This window comes from Chelonia mydas, chromosome 6 (genome assembly GCF_015237465.2).
Source record: "Chelonia mydas isolate rCheMyd1 chromosome 6, rCheMyd1.pri.v2, whole genome shotgun sequence".
In the NCBI taxonomy this organism is placed as follows: domain Eukaryota; kingdom Metazoa; phylum Chordata; order Testudines; family Cheloniidae; genus Chelonia; species Chelonia mydas.
Genome location: NC_051246.2, coordinates 69315988 through 69341912, shown reverse-complemented (window position 1 = coordinate 69341912; position 25925 = coordinate 69315988). Strand labels below are relative to the sequence as shown.

At 42.5% G+C, this 25925-nt stretch overlaps 1 protein-coding gene, 1 long non-coding RNA gene and 1 other non-coding gene across 26 annotated transcripts in view; 1 reads left to right on the top strand and 2 right to left on the bottom strand.

The window, feature by feature from the left end:
* The window catches only part of NUMB (NUMB endocytic adaptor protein), a 159438-nt gene that overhangs the window by 15208 nt on the left and 118305 nt on the right, over positions 1–25925 (top strand). The window contains exon 3 of one of the 24 annotated variants that reach the window (XM_043547977.1): positions 2585–2721. The exons of 21 other annotated variants lie outside the window; for them this stretch is intronic. The gene's annotated coding sequence lies outside the window, so the exon portion shown is untranslated. Of the gene's footprint in view, positions 1–2584; positions 2722–10000; positions 10024–25925 lie in introns of those variants that run through there. 2 more of the 24 variants (XM_037900347.2, XM_037900348.2) reach the window with 2 other exon arrangements.
* On the bottom strand, positions 910–9182 carry LOC122466116. Its single transcript, XR_006291385.1, has 3 exons — positions 9038–9182; positions 3775–3778; positions 910–919 (listed from the first exon to the last, which is right to left on the bottom strand). It is a non-coding gene; the product is annotated as an uncharacterized LOC122466116 (long non-coding RNA).
* TRNAV-AAC lies at positions 13900–13972 on the bottom strand. Its single transcript has one exon. It is a non-coding gene; the product is annotated as a tRNA-Val (tRNA).

The window sequence follows — 25925 nt, the reverse complement described above, 5'->3', positions numbered from 1 at the left end:
AACGAAGGTCTCTTCCAGCTGTAGGGAAGAAAGCTGGATAGAGACCTGGAAACAGTCTCTCTAGTATAGTACATGTTCTGAAATGCCAAATGTATTGGCCCTAAATTCCTCCTCAACTACAGTGCAACAAAGTACAGAACATGCTATGAGGTGTAATATTGCAAAATTACTTAAGAGGAAACAGATGTGTGCTCTTCTGTGTGTCATACTTATTTCTTATGGTAGAACAAAACTAACATTTTGCTGGCAGGTTTCAGAGTAGTAGCCGTGTTAGTCTGTATCTGCAAAAAGGAAAGGAGTACTTGTGGCACCTTAGAGACTAACTCATGCTCAGATAAATGTGTCTCTAAGGTGCCACAGGTACTCCTTTTCATTTTGTTGGCAGTTGACTGACTCCCTGTGACACCTATTTGCCAAGGACTTTCAAAATAGAGAACCTTTCTTAATCTTGCATCTGAAGTTTCAAATACAGCAGTGTTTCTTCACCCGTGCTAGCCTCTTTAAATTTTCTGTGAATAGCAGAAGCTTTGCCTGTGGCCCTGGGCACAAGGGCTAGTATCTATTGGGGGTGGGGCAGAGAGAATACTCTTGCTTACAGTAAACTAATCATTCTTGTTTTCAGCAGTGCCTCCCATGTTCTAGTTCTTTTTCAAGCATAAAAAGCATGGCCCCTGTCCCAAGGATCTTATAGTCTAAAAGACAAATGGTAGGGGAAGGGTCTGTCTTGAATATCTGAGGTCAGGTCAACATTAAAAAGTTAGATTGACTCAGCTACATTGCTCAGGGTTGAAAAATCCACACACCTGAGTGAGATAGTTAAACTGACTAACTGCTGGATCAACAGAATTATTCCGTCAATTTAGGTGCTGCCTCTTAGAGAAGTAAATTACCTATGCCAATGGGAGAACCCCTCTTGTCACTGTAGTGAGTAGCTACATTGAAGTGCTACAGCAGTGCAGTTGTGCTGCTATAGTGGGTTAAGTGTAGAGAGCCTGAGATCTGATAAAATTAAAACTGAGTCATGGTTGTTGAGTCCCCTTTATAATGATGAGCTTAGAAACATTCTTTTGTAAAGGATTGGCGAAACATCCCTTTCTAGGTCTAAAATGCAACTGTCTGTTCATCTGTAAAAGCAACTGGTTTTGCTTCCTCACCCTCTAGTAAACAAATGGCCGTAACTCCTTTTTACAAGGGTTTGATTCTCCATATTTTCTAAACTCTAGAACCTCTTTTCTTTCTCAACTCAGTAGAGTTGCTCACTCTTTATCTTGAGAGTCCTCCTTGGTTACAGTTGGGTCTCAGGATATGTCTACATTTAAACTGCTACTGCGGCACACCTATAGTGGTTTAAGTGTAGACCCTACCTATGCTGACAGGAGGGGTAGGGTCTTGGGACCCTTACTAAAGTTCCTGCAGGTCGATGGAAGATTTCTTCCGTTGGCCTAGCACTACCTACATGGGGGTTAGGTTGCCGTAGTTGCATCTCTCAGGATGTGGATTTTTCAAACCCTGAGCGAAGTAGCTATGCCAATGTAAGTTACCAGTGTAGACCAGCACACTCACTCCATTATAAATTCAATTTTGCCACTTCCAAAGTCTTGAATAATGTGGCTGAGCTTCTAGTCTTAACTTTAGCTTAGTGACTCTTTGCCTGGGATCTATTTTTTCCCAAGAGCTGTTGCATAGAAGTCAGGAGATTCTGGTGAATAAGGGTGCACCTGAGCTTCTGCCACTAATAGGTCGGTGGTGAAAAACCTACAGCAGGCATTGTTTGCCTTTTCCCACCTCCACACTGTTTAAAGGCATTCTGCAAAGGAATAAACAAAGCGGGGTTTTTGCCTTTTTTTGCTTTATTGTACATAAAGGAGATCTGGAAAGTTTTTCCTCTTCAAACTTTCTGCTTTTCCAGTATTAGAAATGCATATCTTACCTATCCTAGAACATTTTGGAAGAAACTAGAAAGATTATGGCAACACAGCTACCAAAGAAGTGAAACCAGAATTTATTGTAAGGGGAACTTATTTTTCTCTGGACTGTTCAAAACTTTTTAAATTAAGTTGGTGGTAAACATTAAGGATTCAACAGTCTTGCCCATTCGATTAACAGCCCTGCTTATTGCTCATTTTTGAGTCATCCAGTATTTTCTCAGGCAAGAAGAAAATACTGGTTATGCTTGATTTGTTTAAAAGGGGGAAAAACAACCTTTTTATTACTGCAGAAGCAAAACCCCACAAACCTGGTTTATTTTGTTGCAGGTAACCTTTAAAAATCTTTGATTCTCAAGGTAGCTTGCAAATGATTCAGAATTCTTTTTTGATATACAGCACAGGGATATTTTCTTTCTATTACTTTGGGATGAACCATATGGCTGAAAGCAAGTACAGGATGAATTTAAAATCACATCTACTGGACCTATATTGGACATGGTTCACTGAAACTATACTCAGTTAAAACTCCACCCAGCTGTTACAAGTTATATTAATATTGGTAATACAACACAAACTGTAATCACTTTTTACATATCCCCGTAATCTAAAACAGACATTCTCAAACTCTAAAGTGGTGCTCCACTTTCTAATGATAGGTTCCCCTGGGTGTGCCACCTGGAACTGGGATACCACTGAGCCCTCTGACCCACCAGCCTGGGCTCCTTCTCACGCTGTTCTGATGCGACAAGTTGCAAAGCCCTCCAAGCTTTCACTTCCAAAGGCATTCACACAGGTAGGGACACACCCAGCTGCAGTCACATGTGGGCTATCTAACCACCAGCCTAGGATCTCAGAGCAGTACCATTCTGCTCTGGCCAGTATATGGGTTTAACACCCGGTCTACCTCTCCCTCAATATGAAGAGGACTATGCACACTTGTGGTAACCAAGCTGAGATTTTCCCCAGACACCTTAATCAAATGCACACTGGTTTGGATTAAAACATAAAATAAGTTTATTAACTACAAAAGGATAGATTTAAAGTGATTATAAGTGATAGCAAACAGATCAAAGCAGTTTACCTAGTAAATGAACAAAACCACAAACTCATCTTAACATACTAGATAGGTAGGATATGAATTAGCAAATTCTCACCATGAGAGATAAACAGACTGGCAGATTCTTAGGGCATAAGCTGCCTTGGCTTTTCAGCTTGGGTTTCCCAGTTTTTTATACACAAGCTAGAAATCCCTTTAGTCTGGGGACCATCAATTCCCCCAGTTCAGTCTTTATTCCTCAGGTGTTTCCAGATATGTTTCTTTGTAGAGAGAGTGAGGTCCCCCCATGATCTCATTTCCCCCCTTTTATATCTTCCCACTTGCTGGAAAGCTATTCTGCTGTGACCTGGGTCAAATAGTTCCCATTGTGTAGTTCTATCTCTGAGAGGTTTCTGTTGTACACAGTTCCTGGGGTAATCCTTGTGTTTGTGTGCATTTCCTCAATAAGCCATTAACATTGTTTGGCCTTTTTACTGTTATACCTGAAAGGCTGCTTGTGGGTGTTTTCAGCCTCGCAGCATGTTTCAGTAACACATACATAGCCAAACTTCATAACTTCACGTACGACAATAACACATACAATCCAATTAGATATTACTATCTGGCAGATCAGGGCTTTTAGAATTACACTTCACAAGGCATACTAATTACATGACAGTGGTAAATATTGGGGTGCCAGGGTGTCATGGATGGCTTTTCCTCACGCTCATAAATTTGCACTGACAGCTAAAAATTAATAAATTCTTCCTTAATACCATTTTGCCATGTAAGCAGTTGCTGGACACACACGAGACTGAACAGAGGAGGTCCATGGGTTTGCATATGAGATGTTGGCCATAACGTGAATAAGTTTGATAAGCCTTGCTTTAAAATAACTGCCTGACCTATTCACCCTGCCTGGCATGATCACTGAAATGTCATGTTTTTGTGTTTGAAGTTTCATGTATCTAAATATTTGCTCTGCACAGTTTTTTGGAGTGCATCAAAACTAGATATCAAAGAAGAATTACTCTGTCGACCTACTCATCGCCTCTGAGGAAGATGGATTTCCTATGCTGATGGAAGAACTCCTCCCGTCTGTGTAGTCAATATCTACACTGAAGCGCTACAATGTAGCATTTCAAGTGTAGACAAGCCCTAGGAGAAAGTAACTTCAATCTGCAAAATAGGGATAATCCTTTCTTCCATTGTCTGTCTCTTTTCTACTCAGATATAAGGCAAAAGTAAGTTCTTAATGGCAGACTGCCTCTTCTTTTGTGTTTGTACAGTATTTAGCACAATGGGTGCTGATCTCAACTGGAGCCTCAAGGTACTATCATAATCTTAATTTTAATCTTAAAACCTTCCCCCACCCCAACTTTAAATCAATCTTTATGGATACAGCAGCTGAGTCAGAGCCCTGCTTAGAGAAGGCTAGCAGCCAGCAATTGCAACTCAAATGTGCCCAAGGGTATATGGGTACAACACACTTTGTCGTGTTGCAGTCAGTTCATAAAATGGCTCAGATTGCTGCATCCATTTGACTGTTAGAAATTAATAAACTCTAATTCTTCTTCTAATCTTAGTCCCATCTATGCAGGGTCAGCTGTTCGAGTCCTTCTCCATTCCTTTCTGTCTTGAAGCTGTTGTTGGAAAAGCCACAGCTAATCAAACTAATGCTTAACTCTGAGACCTCTAATTCATTAGACAAAAGATGGAAAAATAACTGCTTTGTAAGCATAACAAATGACTGCAGCAAATCTTGTAAGATTCTCCCAAGTTATCTCTTGGCCTTTAGCAACAGGTAAACACCTTGATGTAATAGCCCTTTTTTGTAGTGCATGGGCATCATGTTATCAAATAACTCTTATCTTAGTAGCAAATGGGATGTAGACTATATCATGGTGGTTACTTGCCAATAAGACCTGCCAGTAGAGAACAGAGTTTCTGAAATGCGTAGCAGTTGTTTGTTGTAGACAGCTCTGGCATGGATACATAAGGCAAAAACGAGCCTACTTGGTTTTGATTAAGCCTTGGAAGTTTCAGAGCTAACTTCTCTTTTAGTGGAGCAATTGGCAATGGCTGTCTTGAGGTGCTAATCAATTTTAGCACTTGAAGCAGAAGTATGATACATCAATTGCACACTACAGAGTGTGCACCATGTGTGTTAGGTGCGAAGGAAGCATTTAATTTCAATCTGTACTCTGATAAATTTCTGCTGTTGTATGAAGCAAACATTTTTCAGGTTGAATCATAGTTTTTAAAACTTCAAGATGTTTGTGTTAATTGCATTTGCTGCTTTGCCTATTTACACACACAAAGTTTATAATCATATTTTAGTTGTTTATCCTTTGTATTTTTGCATTATATTTTCTAACCCAGATAGTTCATAGTTCATTACTCTAGCTGCATATTGGGAAAGTCAGAATTGCACAAAAAGCAACATTTGAAACGTGTAGCTTCACGCTTTTAATTGTTTCCACATTTTTTTTTTGCTGTGACTGCAGCTGATCTAGAAATTCTAACGGGTTTGTATTTAATTATATTCATAATGAGGGAGGTAGACTTGGTTTGATTAAGGTGGTGATATTTTGCCAAAAATTTCTCATTTCCCACCATAGTTATCCCAGGTTCAGCTCTACCAGTGGTAGCAATGGTAGAAGTACTAGTTGACAGGCTTCTGGCATTCTAATCACTCTCCTCTAACCCTACTGACTGTGTTTAAAAAGCTAGCAGAATTTTTTTTCAGTGCTAGTGCTCCCACTGATATTAGCGTGAGTGAAACTGACCTTGTATTAGCAATGGTCAGAAATCTTTTAGAAGTGTTAGCGTGAAGACTCATAGCTCAAAGTTCTTATTTTTTCATTTTTACTTGCTGATATCAGACAATGCAGGCACACTTATTTTACAATAATGTATCTGCTATTGATTTTTCCCATCTAACAGGGAAATAGCTTTCTCCCTTCTCCACAGCTAAGATTGTAGATGTGTCAGAACTTTGCATGTTTTTTGGCCATCCTTACAATACATTAAAGATGATGGCGGCTGTAAATGGTGGGGTAGGGGTGTGTGTGTCTGTCTCTGTCTCTGTCTCTCTCTCTCTAACAGTTTTGATCCCTCTTCATAGTCTAGCGAGCCCCTTAAATAATCCAGTGTTTCCGTCTGCATACACAGTGTACCAGTTATAGGAAAACTATCATAGTTGAAGTATTTTAAAGCTAAATATTTAGAAATTTATACTTTGATAAACTCCCAGGCTGTAACATGATTTGATCCAAGCAAAACAGAATTAGTCTCAAGTGTTGCGGCCCTACTATGTTATGTTTAGGGCCATACCAAACTCATGGCCAAGAAAAACACACCATGGACTGTGAAATCCGACCTCCCCGTGAAATCTAGCTATTGAAGGGCTGGGGAGGGATGGGACTTCCTCTTCCTCTGGAGGCCGTTCTTGGGGGAAGATCAGACCCACCTCAGTGTACCTCCCCTGGCTACAGGAAGCTCCATGACTCCCAGCAGCTGAAGGCTCCCCACAGCACAGGGGAGATCAGACCCACCTCCACCTCCGGGAATCTCCCCTGGCTGCAGGAAGCTCCACAGCTGCTGCTTTCTGAAGGCAGCACAGAAGTGAGCATGGCAATCCCACGACACCCCCCGCCATATCAGCTTTACAAGCCTCCCCACAGTTACAACACCATGACATTTCAGATGTAAACATATGAAAATGTGAAATTGACCAATTAAAAAACCCTCTGGCTGTGAAAATGATCAAAATGGACTGTGAATTTGGTAGGACGCTAGCTATGTTTCCCCAGCATGTTTATTTTTGCTATAGATAGGAACCAAAACCAGGACTGTCATCTTGAATTTGTCCAGTTAATTCTACATTACTATATAATAACTCAGTTACTTAAGTCAGCAAGGTGTTTAATGTGTAAAATAGCGTATACTTGGGCACAAAAGTAGGTACCTGGATTTGTACCAGTGCAAGCTAGCTTGGACAGTGAAACAGAAAACCCACCTTTAGACCTAGGCTTAGTTTTACAGATGTGGTTCTAAAGTTTGAGAATTACAAAGATATATCTGCCAGGTGTCTGGGGGAAGGTGCAGGTGCTGTAACTTTTTGAGCAGCAATTTAAGCAAAGGACAAATTCACAGGATAATGTGGTAGTGGATAGATCTCAGTTTTCTTAAGACATCTTTGTCCCACTTCAAAGAATGAATGGATAGGTAAAATTCCCATCTGAGGTAGCGAAGAATGTAGTGAGTATGAAAGCAATTGATTTTAAAAAATACACTGAGGCCAGTTTCATTTTTCTAAGTTTCACTTAAAAACATTAATTTGAAATTCTGGTTTAGGTTGCAGCACCTCTTAGGTGAGTCAGACTGTGGTAAAGGGTCACACCTTTGCTGCTGGACTGGAAAATGTTTGCAAGATGGAGATGTGTCCAAGTTTGTAATGGAAAGTTTGAAATGGTAAAAGCGTAGAGACTCTTTAAAATGAAAACTTAAACTTAGAAGGATCTTTTGAATTGTTGGGAGTTTCCTATATCTTGTTCAGTTTTTCAGTAGTCCTGACAATGCCTTATACTCATTAAAGGTAACCTGCAAAGCTTTTTAAATTTATTCATGTTTTCAGCTTGACTCATCACCCATGAAAATGCACTGTCAAAACCCTTGTCTTTATTATTCTTAACTTTAAACAGTGGTTCAGAACCCCAAATTCCTAGAGAAACCTGAGTGACTGTCACTGCTTACTTAGCCTGTACTGAGAGGTAGCAATATTTAAGTCTTAGTCAACAGAGTTAACTCAGGCTCTTATTTGAGTGTTGCCCCTAACCTCTCTCCTGTCCATGCACAAAATCCTCTCACCTGAGTTTAGTAGTGCTTTCAGTCTGAGCTATCTGGCCCATCGTGGGGCATTGGTTAAAGGTTAGGTGCTCCTTTCACTTGGGTTGGTAACTTGCCCACTGAATTTTTAGCAAGGATGTAGGTTAAATCATTTGAGTGCTGATAGTCCTTTGGTGCCTTTCCACAATTCCCGTATGTGCCCAAAAGGACAGACAAGTTCTCCCACAATTAACTGGGAAAGAATCAGAGTGGCTCAGGTTATTGCGACACAAAGAACCATGGGATAGGAGCCCAGAAGTCCAGTCAATTCAGGATGCAGAATTTGGGTATGGCTGCTCAGACCTGGGTGTCAGTCATCTGAGTTGCTTCTGAAATGAAGACAACCCAGAGTGTGGTATGAGGAAAAAACTCAGACTTCTAGGAACTCTGACTACTGTTCTATGATTAGTGTGTGTATGAGGTCTTTGATATTTCTATTTTGTGAGCATAAAAAGGTGTGTACAAAATGCAAACTTCAAGGAATTAACTTGTAAGTTTGTTTTTTTTTAATTTGGGTGACTTGAACAAATGTTAACATATATGGGTTCTCTTATTTCAGTAAACCTTTGCAGATCATGGTTAATGAATACAAAAGTCATAAGATCTATCCTGATGCTTTTAAGATCTGTTTTTTGGATCACAAATGGGAGAAATTACTTGAGTCATGACTAATTGTGAAACCTGCATGCAAGTTTACTCTTGTGATTAGTTCAAGTCATGTCAGCTAAAGCTTTTTTATCCAATAAATTTAAGTGTGCATATTTAACCATGTAAAATTCCTGAAATAGTGCATCATCAGGTTAAGGTATGTAGGAAACTCAAACTCTGCTGCAGTTATGGCGTAACTCATTGGTTCTCCACCGTGGGTCCGCGAGCCCTTTCAGGGAGGCTGTAGGGCCCAACAGCTGAAACACAGTGCCCTGAGCCACGATGCCCCCCCTTTCCCTGTGGGGCTGAAGCCTGGAGCCCTGGTGGTCCCCCTCTTCCTCCCTGTCTGAAGCCGGGAGCAGTGAGGGACTGAAGCCCTGAGCCCATGGGCAGAGTTGGGGGGAGTGAGTACAAAGGTGTTGCCCCCTCAAACTGCAGTGCCTTACCCAGAGTGGGGCAGTCTAGGGACAGCTCTGCCCCTTAACCTCCTCATCTACCCCAGCTCCCTCAGGCAAGCCTCTGGCCAGGTTGTCACAGGGACACCAGAGCCAGGCAGTGCGGGACAGGTGCTCCTCTGGCTGCTGGTGCCATGGAGTGTGCAGCTGTGGCATTCCCCCGTCTGCTGCTGCTGCCCAGGGTTGCAGCTGCTCCTCAGCTCCCAGCCCCCTTTGACTGCTTATGCAGCCAGTACGAGCTACCTGGGCGGAGGGGACCTGGCTCTGTGGTTGGCAGAGCCCTCGGGGAGCTGCCAACACAGGAGAGCCCTCCCTGCACACAGCCCCTAGCTACCCCTCTCCCTGCACCGTGAGTGGTTTTCAGACTTTCTGAGCTGAGTCCCCTTATAGTTATATTAAGTTATATTTTTTCAGTTGCGTCCTCCCACAACCCAGATGGGCTAGGTGACCTGCTGAGGTGAGTCAGGGGCTGGAGGTGGCACACTCTCCTTGGACCTAGCTATGCGGAGTTGGCCTGAGTCCCACTGGCCCTTGGCCGCCTCCTCCCCTCCCCCCCAATCAAACTATGCCTATGCCCAAGGGTCCCTCCAGGCCTGGAGCCCTGAGTCTCCCCTCTCCACTCTGGAGTTTTTATAGTATGTTGAGGGGGGTGCTCAGAAAGAAAAAGCTTGACAATCCCTGACTTAACTGACATAGAGGTTAGGACCATCCGACCAAGTGGTGTGGTTCTTGAATACTGGGGACCCTGGGGAATCAAAATTGTAAATTAGCAACATTTTTCAGTCTAAAATTTCTGATATGAAAGTGCTATAGACCTTGTTTTAAGTCCTGCTTATATAAATAAATGTTGCCTCTCAACTCAGATGACAAGGAGAAAGTTTAAAAATAATAATAAAAGGAAATAAGTTTTAAAACTTATGTGGTATTCATTGTCACAAGATTATTGAGTCCTACAATTTAGCAAGAGTCAAAAATAGTATTTTTATTTTAGGACCTAAGATTCCTTAACACAGCAGCTTTTGGGGAAACTTCATACTTGTGCAATTCTACCAGTAGCAGTAATGAGGTAAGCATTGGTACAGACCAGCTGATTGCATTTTTACTCTACTGCCCTCTAATTCTGAGCAGGTCTGTATGATAGTACACCTAGTGGCCACCAGTCTGCTGTAGTGATTCTATTATTGCTGCCACTTGGTGGTGCAGTGGTGGGGGATTTCTTGAAAATATTCAGTATGTAAAAGAATTAGCTGGGTTTCTAGGAGGAAACTGTCACCTTCTTCTGAAGTATAGATATCTGGTTTTGTGTAGCTCCGTATGTGGCAAATTTATGAAAATTAATGACCTAACTTGCATATTGGTAAATTTGCATATAGCCATAGACACTTAATCTTCAAAGTGTTCCTTTACTGCTTGTGAAAGGAGTTGTTTTGACAGCCTTGGTAAAATAGAAAACACTCAGCAGCAGGACAGACTTCCTACAACTTGGTGGTGCTGGCAGGGCAACTTCGTTTTAGGGTCAGTTCAGTCTCTGTGGCCCTTGCAGGACTTTACCTGTCTGAATCTGCTAGTTATTACTAAGTTTGGTGACATGGGACAAAGTTTGACTGAGGAGGTAGAATTGAGACCCACCGAATACCCTATAGATGGGAGCAACTTTGAATCCCTTCTGAGTTGGTCTGGATTGGTGATCTCCAGGAGAAAGGCTATAACTTGTTGAGGGATCTAGCTCCCTGATAAGTGCTAATGTTTCTTCTTCAAGAATTAGGGTATGTCTTCACTACCTGGCGGGCAGCGATCGATCCAGTGGGGATCGATTTATCGCATCTAGTCTAGATGCAATAAATTGACCCCCGAGCGCTCTCCTGTCAACTCCTGTACTCTAGCGCTGCGAGAGGCGCAGGTAGAGTTGATGGGGGAGCGGCAGCAGTTGACTTACCGCAGTGGAGACACCATGGTAAGTCTATCTAAGTACGTCGACTTCAGCTATGTTATTCACATAGCTGAAGTTGTGTATTTAGATCGATTCTCTCCCCCCGCCCGCCCAAAAAAAAAAAAAAAAAATTGTAGACCAGGGCTAAGACTTGCTTTTTGGAAAGACAAGCTTCTAAATTCTGGTCTTTCTTTTTGGAGCTTACACACACAGAATCTTCTCTTCTCTGGACATATGGGCAAAGCTTCCCTCACACTGTACAATTAAGTAGCTCACAGTGGTCTTAAAGGGACAGCTCGCTAACAATACAAACCATTAAAAATACACTAAAATGTTTAACACAACATCCTAATTCATTTTTAAAAGTGTTTTCAATATAAAATTACTAACAATTACTATTATTCCAAGGTCTTTACACTTAGGGGTCATTTTATAGAGAGACTTACATAAAAATTCCCCATTTTGTGGAGGAGATGGGCATAAGCAGGATTTGAACCTGCAGACCTGTAGTATGGACCCATTTCCTTCTGGTAGTAGAAGCAGGCTGTTTATCCTATATGGGTGTATATACACTTCAAGCTGGGAGTGCAGTTCCCTCTAGCGCTCATCAAGATAGCATGGTAAAACTAATGTAACTGTAGTGGTGGGACGCTAGCTGCTCTGAATAAATGCATAGGGTCTCAGGTGGGTATGCACTTGGGGCTGCTAGCCCATCCTGCTACTTGTGCTTCCATAGGATACATTCTGTTTGTAGCATGCTAAGTCTGAGAGCTAATGTGAGTGTGTCTCCTTGAGCTGGGAGTTGCACTCTGAACTCAAAGTGTAGACATAACATCTGTGCACCCATCTGTAGAGGGAAATGTAACCCACTTTGCCAGCGGGTTACAAAACTGTGTGTGCACGTTCTGTGAATTAGGGTTTTCATCATGCTATCTAATTTAAAAGCAACTGACGTTTCCCCAGTTCTGCCAACTTCATCTCCAGCAAGTTCCCTTTATTTGCCTCATTCAGTTTGATATTGAAAGCTACACCCTACTTAAGCACAGATGCATTGTAGGATGAGTTTCAGTAATAACATCAGTAACACAAAAAAAGGAATGAAGTCTCATTTACTTTAGTCTAGCTTCATGGGCACACTAATGCAGTCTTCCATCTAACTTTCTCCCTTCATTTCCTTTAATTTATTTGACATGGATTTTTCTAAAACCAAGTAAAACAGTAGTATTGTTCAAGTTTAGTTTTTGAAAGTCTTGTATTGATAATGTAACCAAAAAAAGAAATCTCTCACAATGTGATCTGCCCTGCTCACTGTGCTAAATGGTGTAATGTCTTGTAAATTTCACCTCATTGTTTCCTGAGTCTAGTGCTGAGTTTTCAAACACCAGTCTGAGGACTATGACCAAATACCTTAAACAGCTATTATTTCTTCTCTAGTGTGGGGATCTGCCTTGATCACAGCAACTGGGGTCAATATCTATGTAGCTCTGTTGGACCAACTGCTAGAATTGCAGCTTTGTCTGTCTAGAGCAGTTCACCCTGGTTTCAAAGTTTGCCTAATTACGGCTGGGGTTGAAATGTTCTGCTGGCTGTAAGTGAGGCAGGTTCAGACTGCACCAGCAAAATATTTAATCCAGAGAACAATGCTGGATTACTACCTCATCTTGACACTGTGCACGTACATTTTGTTCTAGTCTGAGTGTAACTTGCAAGATTGGTAGGCTTGTGGCTATTTTCTGGAGCTGACCTGCTTTCTGAAAAGATGCAACTAAGGGTATGTCTACACTACAAAATTAAGTCGATTTTATAGAAGTCGATTTTAGAAGTCTATACAGTCGATTGTGTATTTCCACACTAAGCGCATTAAGTTGGCGGCGTGTGTCCTCACTACTGTGGTTAGCATCAACTTAGAGTGGTGCACTGTGGGTAGCTATCCCACAGTTTCCGTGGTCTCCGCTGCCCATTGGAATTCTAGGTTAAGCTCCCAATATCTGATAGGGCAAAAACTTTGTCGCAGGTGGTTTTGGGTACATGTCGTTAGCCCCCCTCCCTGCCTCCGTGAAAGCAACAGCAGACAATGGTTTCGCGCCCTTTTTTCCGGGGTCCCGTCCACCGTCCCCGCTCAGCCCGCTGCCTGCCTGGATGATCAGAACCCCAGGCAGGCAGCGGGCTGAGCTGCTCAGCCGGTGGATGGAGCCCCAGACCGGCAGCGGGCTGAGCTGCTCAGCCTGCTGCCGGTCTGGGGCTCCATCCGCTGGCTCCTGCCGGCCAGGGTCCTGGCCGCCGGCCCCGCTCACCCTGCTGCCATGGAGCCCGCTCAGCTCACTGTCACTGTATGTCTCCTGGATGCTGCTGGCAGATGCGGTACTACATTACTACACAGCAGCAGCTCCTTGCCTTCGCGGCAGACAGTGCAGTAGGACTGATAGTCGTCGTACATCTCCTGGGTGCTCCTGGCAGACCTTGGTGAGGTCGATCAGGGGCGCCTGGACAGACATGGCTACCCTCTTCTTAGAGCACCGAATGGGAGTGACTCCAGGTCGTTCTCCAAGTTTTGTCTCATGAAGATTCAGTCCTGCCTGGAATATCATGCGAGCTTGAGGTTTCTGCCTCAGGCTGCTCTCCCAGCCGGCAGCACCGCCTGGTCGCACCTACCCCAGCCTGCCCCTTGCTCCCATGGCTCATGAAGACTGGACAGTAGTAAGGAGCAGTTCAACTTGTGGAATGACAAATCCATAACGAAGGATTTCACTCTATGGGCCACGTTAAGATTATTTTAGAGTCCTAGATAGCATTTAGTCCCTATAAAAGACTTCATGAAAATTTTCCCCCACCCTTAACAAAAATGTTAATTTATCAGAGGAGCTGAAAGGGTAAGGAACCCAGGACTATAACTTAGAGACCGCTTCCATATTATTTAACTCATAATTGATATAATTCAAAGTAAAATTTCACAGTGCGGTCTGTTTTAAGACTAAAAATGCAGGAGGGGAGTCAGAAAAAGGAACAGTGACCTGTTTCCACCCGGTTTCGAACCAGGGACCTTTCAAGTGTTAGATGAACATGATAACCACTACACTACAGAAACGCAACTTGAATGTATCCCTCGCGTGGTCCCTATTATATTTTATGTAATGTGTGGTTGTGTATTAATAGTTTGTGTCACGGGGCTTCTTTTTTTGCCACAAACTTTGCCGAATGCACAGGAATGTTTTCTCTAGCTACAGAAGCTACCTAATGCAATGTCTATATCTATGGCCTTCCTGCTCAGAAAGCAGTCATGTCCCCGCCCAAGGCTGACACAGCGACCTGGCTCTGGCAGGATCACTAGCGAGGCATGATACTTTCGCTGTTAAGCAAACACAGCAATTCTTTCCTGGCCTCTGCCACTGAATGCCTCCATGCATTAAGCTGTGCCCTATCAGTGCGGGAGGACTGCATGAGCTCGGAAAACATGTCCTTGCGAGTGCGTTTTTTTCGTCTTCTAATCTGCGATAACCTTAGGGACGGAGATGATAGGGGGAGCGTAGAAACATTCTATGCTCTACGATTCTGGGGGGACTGCATGGTCACCTGTACTGCTGAGTTCGCCACGCTGACCAAACAGGAAATGAAATTGAAAAGTTCCCAGGGATTTTCCTGTGTACCTCGCTAGTGCATCAGAGTTCAAAGCGCTGTCCAGAGCGGTCACAATGGAGCACTCTGGGTAGCTCCCGGAGGCCAATACCATTGAATTGCATCCACACTACCCCAAATTCGACCCGACAATGTCAATTTCAGCGCTAATATCCTCGTCGGGGAGGAGTACAGAAATCTGTTTTAAGAGTCCTTTAAGTTGACGAAAATGGCTTCATCGTGTGGACGGGTGCAGGGTTAAATTGATCAAATGCTGCTAAATTTGACCTAAACTCATAGTGTAGACCAGGGCTTAATTGCTGTTCATTCCAGATATATTAGGCTGTTGGAGGCTTAAGTCTATCAAAGCCTATTGACTGTGCAATGTGGGGAGTTACCTTCTCATCAGCTTTCTGTCGGACTGTAAAAATCACTGAATGTTGTAGTCTCATCTCCAATCCAGTGGGATGAGATGGTGGGGAGTTTGTTTTTTCACTGAATTATGGAAGATGTTAGCAGATAAGAACATAAGAATGGCCATACTGGGTCAGACCAAAGGTCCATCCAGCCCAGTATCCTGTCTACCGACAGTGGCCAATGCCAGGTGCCCCAGAAGGAGTGAACCTAACAAGTAATGATCAAGTGATCTCTCTCTCTCCTGCCATCCATCTCCACCCTCTGACAAACAGAGGCTAAGGACACCATTCCTTACCCATCCTGGCTAATAGCCATTAATGGACTTAACCTCCATGAATTTATCAAGTTCTCTTTTAAACCCTATTATAGTCCTAGCCTTCACAACCTCCTCAGGCAAGGAGTTCCACAGGTTGACTGTGCGCTGTGTGAAGAAGAACTTCCTTTTCTTTATTTTAAACCTTCTGCCCATTAATTTCATTTGGTGGCCCCTAGTTCTTATATTATGGGAACAAGTAAATAACTTTTCCTTATTCACTTTCTCCACACCACTCATGATTTTTTATACCTCTGTCATATTCTCCCCCCCCCCCCCCCCCCCCCCCCCAGGTCTCTTTTTTTCCAAGCTGAAAAGTCCTAGCCTCTTTAATCTCTCCTCATCTGGGACCCGTTCCAAACCCCTAATCATTTTAGTTGCCCTTTTCTGAACTTTTTCTAATGCCAGTATATCTTTTTTGAGATGAGGGGACCACATATGTACGCATTATTCAAGATGTGGGCGTACCATGGATTTATATAAGGGCAATAAGATATTCTCTGTCTTATTCTCTCTCCCTTTTTTAATGATTCCGAACATCCCGTTTGCTTTGACTGCTGCTGCACACTGCATGATCGTCTTCAGAGAACTATCCACGATGACTCCAAGATCTTTCTCCTGATTAGTTGTAGCTAAATTAGCCCCCATCATACTGTATGTATAATTGGGGTTATTTTTTCCAATGTGCATTACTTTACATTTATGCACATTAAATTTCATTTGCCATTTTGTTGCCCAATCACTTAGTTTTGTGAGATCTTTTTGAAGTTCTTCACAGTCTGCTTTGGTCTTAACTATCTTGAGCAGTTTAGTATCGTCTGCAAACTTTGCTACCTCACTGTTTACCCCTTTCTCCAGATCATTTATGAATAGGTTGAATAGGATTGGTCCTAGGACTGACCCTTGGAGAAGACCACTAGTTACCCCTCTCCATTCTGAAAATTTACCATTTATTCCTACCCTTTGTTCCCTGTCTTTTAACCAATTCTCAATCCATGAAAGGATCTTCCCTCTTATCCCATGATGACTTAATTTACGTAAGAGCCTTTGGTGAGGGACCTTGTCAAAGGCTTTCTGGAAATCTAAGTACACTGTGTCCACTGGATCCCCCTTGTCCACATCTTTGTTGACCCTCTCAAAGAACTCTAATAGATGATCTCCCTTTACAGAAGCTATGTTGACTTTTGCGCAGCAGTGTATGTTCTTCTATGTGTCTGACAATTTTATTCTTTACTATTGTTTCAACTAATTTGCCCGGTACTGATGTTAGACTTACCGGCCTGTAATTGCCAGGATCACCTCTAGAGCCCTTCTTAAATATTGGCGTTACATTAGCTATTTTCCATCATTGGGTACAGTAGCTGATTTAAAGGACAGGTTACAAATCATAGTTAATAGTTCCGCAATTTCACATTTGAGTTCTTTCAGAACTCTTGGGTGAGTGCCATCTGGTCCCGGTGACTTGTTACTGTTAAATTTCTCAATTAATTCCAAAACCTCCTATAATGACACTTCAATCTGTGACAATTCCTCAGATTAGTCACCTACAAAAGACAAAGATTTTTGTCTAATTCCTAGCTTTTAAAATCTTGTAAAGTAAGGATAATTGCCTATTTGGGGTGGGGGGAAATCAGTGGAATATTTTTTGTTAGCCCTGTTATGCTAAAGTTTAATGAACAAATATTCTGTTTATAATATGGAAACTTTCAGCTAACTATCCTTTTCTAATCAGATTTTTGATGCAGGGTTTTCTCAGTTCAAATCCATAGCTTTGGTCACAGATGAAAATGAGTTTGGGCTGGCATCTCATAAATCCTAGAGAAATATTGTCCTATATTGCAAAAATTGACGTAATTGACTACTTTCCTAAAGTTTCCTATGCTTGTAGATTGAAACTGTTATGACTGTCATGTTTGTAGGGCTAGCTACATCTGTCCCCTCTTGGTGTCTGAGTGCACCCTCACCTATCCTGGGACAGAATTCCACAGTTCTTTCTCTGTTACACCAAACTCTGGGCTAGAGTATCTGTGTATTTACCATGCTTATGGAGCAGGTTTTACTGAATTCTAGCACTTGGATTCTTCTGTTTGGGACTAGTGGTGGTTGTGTGACATTCCCCTGGTGTTATCTGGACCAGTGATCTGATAGGTTACTCCAATTCTTGACTCTGGGGGCCAACCTTACTCTGCTCCACTGTGAGAATCCCCACTCCAGGCTGTTCACGCGTAGCCTCTAGTATGTAAGCTTCTTCCAGCTACGCAAGTGAGCACTTTTGGCCAACCGCTGCTTGGATTGTGCAACCGAATGACACTAGCCAATATCTCCAGTCCCAGACACAACTCTAGAAACCTCCATCTTGCGGTGCCCAGTTATGCCCACTGGACGCTGCAAGCTTATATGAGTTTGTCAATTTAACAAAGAAAATTGATATGTACCAGGCTTGTTATCCCAAGGGGAGTCTCTGACACGCTTCAAACGCACTGCTTCAGGTAGAATAAACAAATGTATTAACTACCAGTGATAGATTTTAAGTGATTATAAGTTAAAGCACAAGAAGTCAGATTTGGTCAGATGAAATAAAAGCAAAATGCATTTTAAGCTGACATCAACACTTTCAGTGCCCTTACAAATTTACATGCTTCTCACCACAGGCTGACAGTTGCCCTTCAGCCAGGCTCTCCCCTTTGATCAGCGCTTCAGTCGCTTGGTGGTGATGTCTGTAGATGGAGGTGGAAGAGAGAGCATGGCAAATGTTTCTCCCTTTTATCATGTTCTTTCTTCCCTCTTGGTTCCACCCCCCCCCCCCTTTCAGAGTTAAGGTGAGCATTACCTCATCGTAGTCCCAAACTGACCAAGGGAAGGGGGGGGTGACTCCCTCGAGAGTCCAACAGGTCCTTTTTTTGCTGCCTAGGCCGGTGTCCTTTGTTCTGTGAGGCTGGGCTGGGTTTGTCCCATACATGCCCTGATGAGGTGTGAACTGCCCCTCTGCTCCTGGAGAGTTTTGCCTGGGCTTGTTTTAAGCCATGAGGATGCATTTTCAGCCTCATAACTATATACATGAAATTACAACGTATAACATTACTATAGCAACAATGCTCAGTGCATCATAAGTCTTCCGAAGACACCTGACATGACAAACTTTGCATTGGATACCACACAATCATATTCTAAGGATGAACATGGGGGTGCAGGGTGCTCTCCTGAGGCACAGAGTGTCACAGGTGGTCAATGACAAAACAGCTTTCTTAAGAGAAAAATATTTTGGTTTTAACTGTAGGATCAAAGCAATTAAAAAGACTTGCCAGCGTGCACAGGTCTTTCTGTCCTGGCATTGTCTCTTGTCCCTCAAGTGTTTGAGGAGAAATGGCTTCTCTTTGTTTCCTGCATGTTTTTCCCTGGTATCCCATATTAAACTGAACCAATATATTCATATGTTAAATCTCTTAACCAGATCAACATACGTTATTCATAAATTATTACAGAGCAGCTCCACTTCATCACAATTATCTAGACCAGTGGTTCTCAACCTGTTTACCATTGTGAGCCGCATCCAGTGCTACCTGTATGGCCCTGAGGCTGTCACATGGGCCGCAGCTCTGTGCTGATTGGGCCGCAAGTGGCTGGTGGGCTTCAGGTAGAGAACCATTGATCTAGATTGATTTGTATAACATAAAGCAAAGTACATCACCTATTAATTTCTGCATCAAGGCTGTAGTTTGAGCTATAGCATACTTTTAGGAAGATATCCAGTTGTGATTTAAAGACTTAAAGTGAAGGAGAATTTATTATATCCCCAGGTAAGTTGTTCCAATGGCTAATTTCCTCACTGTTAAATTCAAACTGAAAATAAACTGCAAAGTTTTTGTCACGCTGCAACTTCCAACCACGGGATCGTATTATGCCTCTCTGGCAGATTAGAGCCACCTACTACTTGAAATCCCTTCCCCATGTAGAAACTTATAGATCAGGGGTTGGCAACCTTTGAGAAGTGGCGTGCCAAGTCTTCATTAATTTAAGGTTTTGCGTGCCAGTAAAAAATTTTATATTTACAGGGGCCCCCCAACAGAACCCCAGACTGGCAGCGGGCTGAGTGGTGCCGGCGGCCGGGACACCGGCTGGCAGGGGCCGGCGGCCAGAACCTCAGACTGGCAGCACACTGAGCCGCTCAGCCCTCTGCCAGTTTGGGGTTCCATCTGCCGGTCCCTGCCAGCCGGGGTCCCGGCTGCCAGCCCCACTCAGCCCGCTGTCGGCCCAGGGTTCCATCCATCCAGGCTGGCAGCGGGCTGAGCGGGGCCGGTGGCCGGTACCCTGGCTGGCAGCAGTGTGCCACTAAAAATCAGCTTGTGTGCTGCCTTTGGCACGCATGCCGCAGGTTGCCAACCCCTGTTGTAGATCATGGTCAGGTTGTTTGTTAAACTAAATTGAGTTTAAGTCTCACTATAATATGGTATATTTTCCAGAACTTGAATAATTTTTGTAGCTGTCTTCTGAACCTTTTGCAACATCCTCTTTGAAGCATGAACACTTGAACTGGAGGCAGTATTTCAGTAATGGTCCCACTAATACCTTATCCAGAGGTGTAAAGTCTTCCCTGCTGTTGCTTGACATTCCCCTACTTACACGACAAAGGATTATATTCTCCCTCTTAGCTGCAGCATTACATTGGGAACTCCTATTCAGTTGGCTGCAATTTCCCTGAAGTACTTTCCACTGTCACTGGATCCCCAGGATACTCCCCAATCTTGTAAGCGTGACTTACATCCTTTGTTTCTAGACATATAACTTTACATTTGACTATATTAAAATGCATGTTGTTCAAATGAATACATTTAGAAAGTGTTCCAGATCAGTCAACATAACTCCTGTCCCCATTGTTTACCCCTCCAGTTTTTGTCATCTGCAAAACTTAATAGCAATTCTGTACTCCAGGTCATTGATTGCTGTTGAATAGCATTGGACCAAGAATTATCAGGTGACTGTTCTCCATTTACAATTACTTTTTGCAATCTGTCAGTTAACCAGTGTCTAAAAATTTAATATGGGCTGTTCTGGAACAATTGACATGAAGATGTGGTGGATTCTTCAGTTTGAGTCTTTAAGATTGGATATCTGTCTAAAAGGTATGATCTAGCTGAATAAGAAGCAATGCATGAATTACTGGGTGAATGTTATGGCCTGTGCATTGTTGGATGTCAGACATGGTGATCATGATGGTCACTTCTGGCCTTAAAAATCTCTAGGACTTTCTCTTCACTATTAAAAGAGTAGCAAAATTGTAGGCCAGGGCAGAAGTGCATTGGGTAAAGTTCTTTTGGCTGGTGCGGGGAGGAGAGGCTCTGAGAGACATAAGAGGAAAACAAAAGGAAGTGTTTCAGTGCCTGCCAGCACATGGTTTTGTTAGTTCTGGTACTATTAACTTGAGAAACAAATGTAAAAATAGGCACCTTCTTTATTTGACAGATATTGAATATAGTGTGTTGATACTAAAATGTTGCTGCAGAAGCTCTTCAAAAATATGAAGCAAATATATGAACCTGCAGAATGCTCCACCTTATTGCATATTTCATTCTAATTAAATGTAAGGTTCTATATACATCAGAAAAAGTGGTATTTGAAAACTAGCTTTTCAGTCAGCTTACCAGGTAGCTTGTACAGATCTTGGTGAATTGTGTTCACCAATTAAAGTCTAGTCAAGGAGTGCTTCTACCACATGCGTATAGTATATCTTATGAATCTCATGTAGTGTACAGTTCAAACTGATCCATGTAAGTTGGTTAAGTAAACTTTTTTGTGGGGTAGGGTTAAGGGGAATAGAACTGAGCAGTATTCTGAAACTGTTTTACAGATTTTCAATTTATCTCACTCTTCCAGAAGTAGAAAGGGCTATGTCAAAATCAAAGTTAAAGCTCAAAATACATTCCAGTCTGTTTCAAAATCAAGCAAAAAACAGAAAATCAAAAATTTTGACATAAAATGCTTTCAGACATAAGGAATGAAATGTTATTGGGAATGTTACAAACCAAAACCCTCAATGGGCATGCTCCAATTAAAAGTAATAGTGAAGCAAACTAGTTTCAAAGCATTATCTGTAGTATTACTTGCCCCAGAAGTTTGGTTGGGGTATGGGGTGGGCGGAGAAGATTTATTCTACATCTAAACTACTGCATGCATTAATAGTGTTCATACGGATGAAATTACTAACCTTGTAAAATGTCCAGAGACATCTTTGGCAAGCTGTAACCCCATACACTGCTTCCTCCTATTAAGAACCTTTGTCTCCACGCACCTGTCATCTAAAAAAAGAGAATAGTTTTGTGTTCATAAAGATTTCAGAGCCTGTCACACAGATCTCAATTTGGTATAGGGCTAAATTTCTTTTTTTAATGACAGATTCCGGAAATAGCAAAATCCTCACACTTCAGCTCTATTTCTGTTAAATAGAAAAAGTGAAATCTTCAAAAATTAAATCAGGAGCTATAGGAAAACTGTATTGATGCAAGTATGATGAGATTTACTGGATGTAGATTAACTGATATGGTGTATGTGTGGATACATTTTTGTGGATTAAGAGAAACCCTTCTCATTGCTGATGTGGAAGACTACAGTTGGGTAAACTCCGAATTTGAGACTGATGTCTCAGCTAACCATGTAGACCAGTCTCTTTCAACCTTTCCAGACTGCTATACCCCGTAAGGAGTCTGATTTGTCTTGCGTATCCTAAGTTTCATCTCACTTAAAAACTACTTGCTTACAAAATCAGACATAAATACAAAAGTGTCACACTGCACTATTACTGAAAAATTGATTACTTTCTCATTTTTACCATGTAATAAAATAAATCAATGGAATATAAATATTGTACTTATATTAGTGTATCGTATATACAGCAGTATAAACAAGTTGTATGAAATTTTAGTTTGTACTGACTTTGCTAGTGCTTTTTATGTAGCCTGTTGTATAACTAGGCAAATATTTAGATGAGTTGATGTGCTCCCTGGAAGGGTCTGCGTACCCCCAGGGGTCTGCGTGCTCCCTGGAAGGGTCTGCGTACCCCTAGGGGTCTGCGTGCTCCCTGGTTGAGGACTGCTGATATAGACTGTTTAGAAAGGAGGATCTTAGTAAATATCAACTACGCCCACAGCCTTAATTCAGGAGGTGCAGTAGTCCATGTTGAATACCTGTGTGGTGGAATTGAGGTGTACAATAAGGCCTTGTCTAAACTATTCATATTTTTAAAACCTTTTCCGATAGAATTTTTAAAAACATTCCTACATGGTATCTGGAGCCCAAACATTGCAATTCTATACTAGTGTACAAGAGCATAGTCTGAACAATGAAAATCTAAAGTGGGGGGGGGGGGGGGGGGGGGGAGAGAACACCATAAACGAAAATTTTATTTCTAAGAAGCTACAGTAGAAATCACAAAATAGATAGAAATTTTTAAGTAACCTAATCTGGTGCTCTCTCCCTTTAAAAATGACTAAACTATACCACTGTAACTGGTACTATAAGTACAAAAAAACTTAGTGTTCAATGTGGTTTTACAATGTGTTCAGATATCTCTATCGATATTTTAAAAGCTTGATTACCATTGTATAGTTGTGTCCAAAACAAATAGTAAACCCCAACACAGTCTAACAGGTTAAAAGGCAAAAAGAAAAGGAGTACTTGTGGCACCTTAGAGACTAACCAATTTATTTGAGCATGAGCTTTCGTGAGCTACAGCTCACTTCATCGGATGCATACTGTGGAAACTGCAGAAGACATTATATGCACAGAGACCATGAAACAATACCTTCTCCCACCCCACTCTCCTGCTGGTAATAGCTTATCTAAAGTGATCATCAAGTTGGGCCATTTCCAGCACAAATCCAGGTTTTCTCACCCTCCGCCCCCCCCCCCCCCCCCACACAAACTCTCTCTCCTGCTGGTAATAGCCCATCCAAAGTGACCACTCTCCCTACAATGTGCATGGTAATCAAGGTGGGCCATTTCCAGCACAAATACAGGTTTTCTCACCCCCCCCCCCCACCTTTTTTCTCAAAAAACGCACACACACAAACTCACTCTCCTGCTGGTAATAGCCTATCCAAAGTGACCACTCTCCCTACAATGTGCATGGTAATCAAGGTGGGCCATTTCCAGCACAAATCCAGGTTTTCTCACCCCCCCCCCCCCCAAACTCACTCTCCTACTGGCAATAGCTCATCCAAACTGACCACTCTCCCCACAAGGTGCATGACAATCAAGGTGGGCCAATTAATTCATGGGATGTTTCTGACTTGTGGTTTGAAAGGATGCTGTCAGGTAGGTTAGGACCAATATTTTGATGGCTAATTTTATTAAACTTGTTTAAAGAAACATTACTAGTGCACTACTGTTCAAATATTTCCTTTATACTAGTTATAATTATAAGACTAGTGAATTAGAATTAACAAAAATGACTAAAAGAAGCCAGTTTAGTTTTACTGACTTAAGTGAAGTGTAAAAGCAAAATGCTATATAGGGTAAACTAGGTACCTTCAGAATTCCCTTTTTATATCTTCAGTTTTCAACTAATCGTTAGAGGATCAGCAGGAAATAATTTAGCTGTAGTAGATATAGCTTGAAGATGCAAGTGTCTCTTGGTCTTGTGAAGAATTTGGCTGTAGTTCACTTTATGAAGGCTGCAGATTCTTACTTTTTAAGTAGTGATGACGGCCTTTCCACAGGTAAGGAAAACTGTTCAAAAATCTCTTGACATGGCTGCACAAACATCTTTTGGACCTGTATATATTTGAAAGTAATTAATATATTCAATAAATACATCTCTGCCAACCATACTGTTTGATATTTACAAAGTACTGCTCTTCAGAACTAGCATTTCCGAATTTTTGGGAATGGGCACCCCAGGTATTCCTGTGATATTAGCCAGTTGGCATTCCTGTCCTCAATATTTCAAATTTGTAAGTGCTGGTCCCTTTAGTGCTCGTGTAGTATCAAATGTTTTTGTATCTGAAACAGAGTGGCTATTTAACGAAGTTGACTGTAAAACAAGTCTGGTTGCTTTAAGACGAAGATGGGATTTAAACTAGTGGTGGTAGATATGAAGGAAAAGAAGGGGGAAAATGGGGAACTTCTACACTGCATCACAGAATTTTCAAGACTGAGTATTTAGAAGTTGCCTGTTACCAACGTAAGATGTCAGGTTATCAGCATGGCAGCACAGTTCTGGTATTTTACCTACCCTATGTAGGTAAAATACGGGAACTGTGCTGCCATGGTGATAACCTGACATCTTACGTTGGTAACAGGCAACTTCTAAATATTCAGTCTTGAAAATTCTGATACCTCAACCTTTGCAGTATTGAGATCAGATTTACATTGGAAATGCTGCTACAGCAGCACGGCTGTTGTGTAGACACTTACTGCATTGACAGGGGTTCTTCTGTCGCTATAGTAAATCCACCTCTCCAAGAGGCGATAGCCTAGTCTACATAGAAGAAATCTTCCTTTGGCCTAGCGATGTCTGTGTTAGGGCTTTCGCAGCCCTGAGGGTATGTCTACACTACGAAATTAGGTCGAATTTATAGAAGTCGGTTTTATACAGTTGATTGTGTGTCCCCCCACACAAGTGCTTTAAGTGCATGTAGTCGGCGGAGTGTCCACAGTACCGAGGCAACCGTCGACTTCTGGAGCGTTGCACTGTGGGTGGCTATCCCACGGTTCCCGCAGTCTCCGCCGCCCGTCTGAATTCTGGATGGAAATCCCAGTGCTGATGGGGCTAAAACATTGTCGCGGGTGGTTCTGGGTACATATCGTCAGGCCCCCGTTCCCTCCCTCCCTCCGTGAAAGCAAGAGCAGACAATCGTTTTGCGCCTTTTTTTCGAGTTACCTGTGCAGACGCCATACCACGGCAAGCATGGAGCCCACTCAGCTAACCGTCACCGTATGTCTCCTGGGTGCTGGCAGACGTGGTGCTGCATTGCTACACAGCAGCAGTTAATTGTCTTTTGGCAGCAGACAGTGCAGTATGACTGGCAGCTGTCGTCATCGTTGTCCTGGGTGCTCTTTTAATTGGGCGCCTGGGCAAACATGGGAGTGACTCAGCCAGGTCATTTCCCTTTTAAGTTTCATCTCGTGGCGATTCAGTCCTACCGGCAGTGCATGGTCTTTTAACCTCCAGCCAGCAGAAGATAATGGCTAGTCGTCACACTGCACCGTCTTCTGCTGAGCACCCAGGAGATGATGATGGCTAGCGATCGTACTACACGGTCTGCTGCCAGCAAGATGTATAAAGATAGATGAAGTGGCTCAAAACAAGAAATAGACCAGATTTGTTTTGTATTCATTTTCTCCTCCCTCCCCCCTTCCCTTTGTGAAATCAATGGCCTGCCAAACCCAGTTTTGAGTTCTATCCTTGAGGTTTTGAGTTCTATCCTTGAGGGGGCCATTCAGTTTCTTGCAAAGCCACCCCCTTTGTTGATTTTAATTCCCTGTAAGCCATGTAGTCAGTCGCCCCTCCCTCCGTCGTGGAACGATTGTCTGCCGTTGCCCTGCCTTTTTTCTGTGCAGACACCATACCACGGCAAACATTGAGCCTGCTCAGATCACTTTGGCAATTAGGAGCACATTAAACACCACGCACATTATCCAGCAGTATATGCAGCACCGGAACCTGGCAAAGTGATACCGGGCGAGTAGGCGACATCAGCGT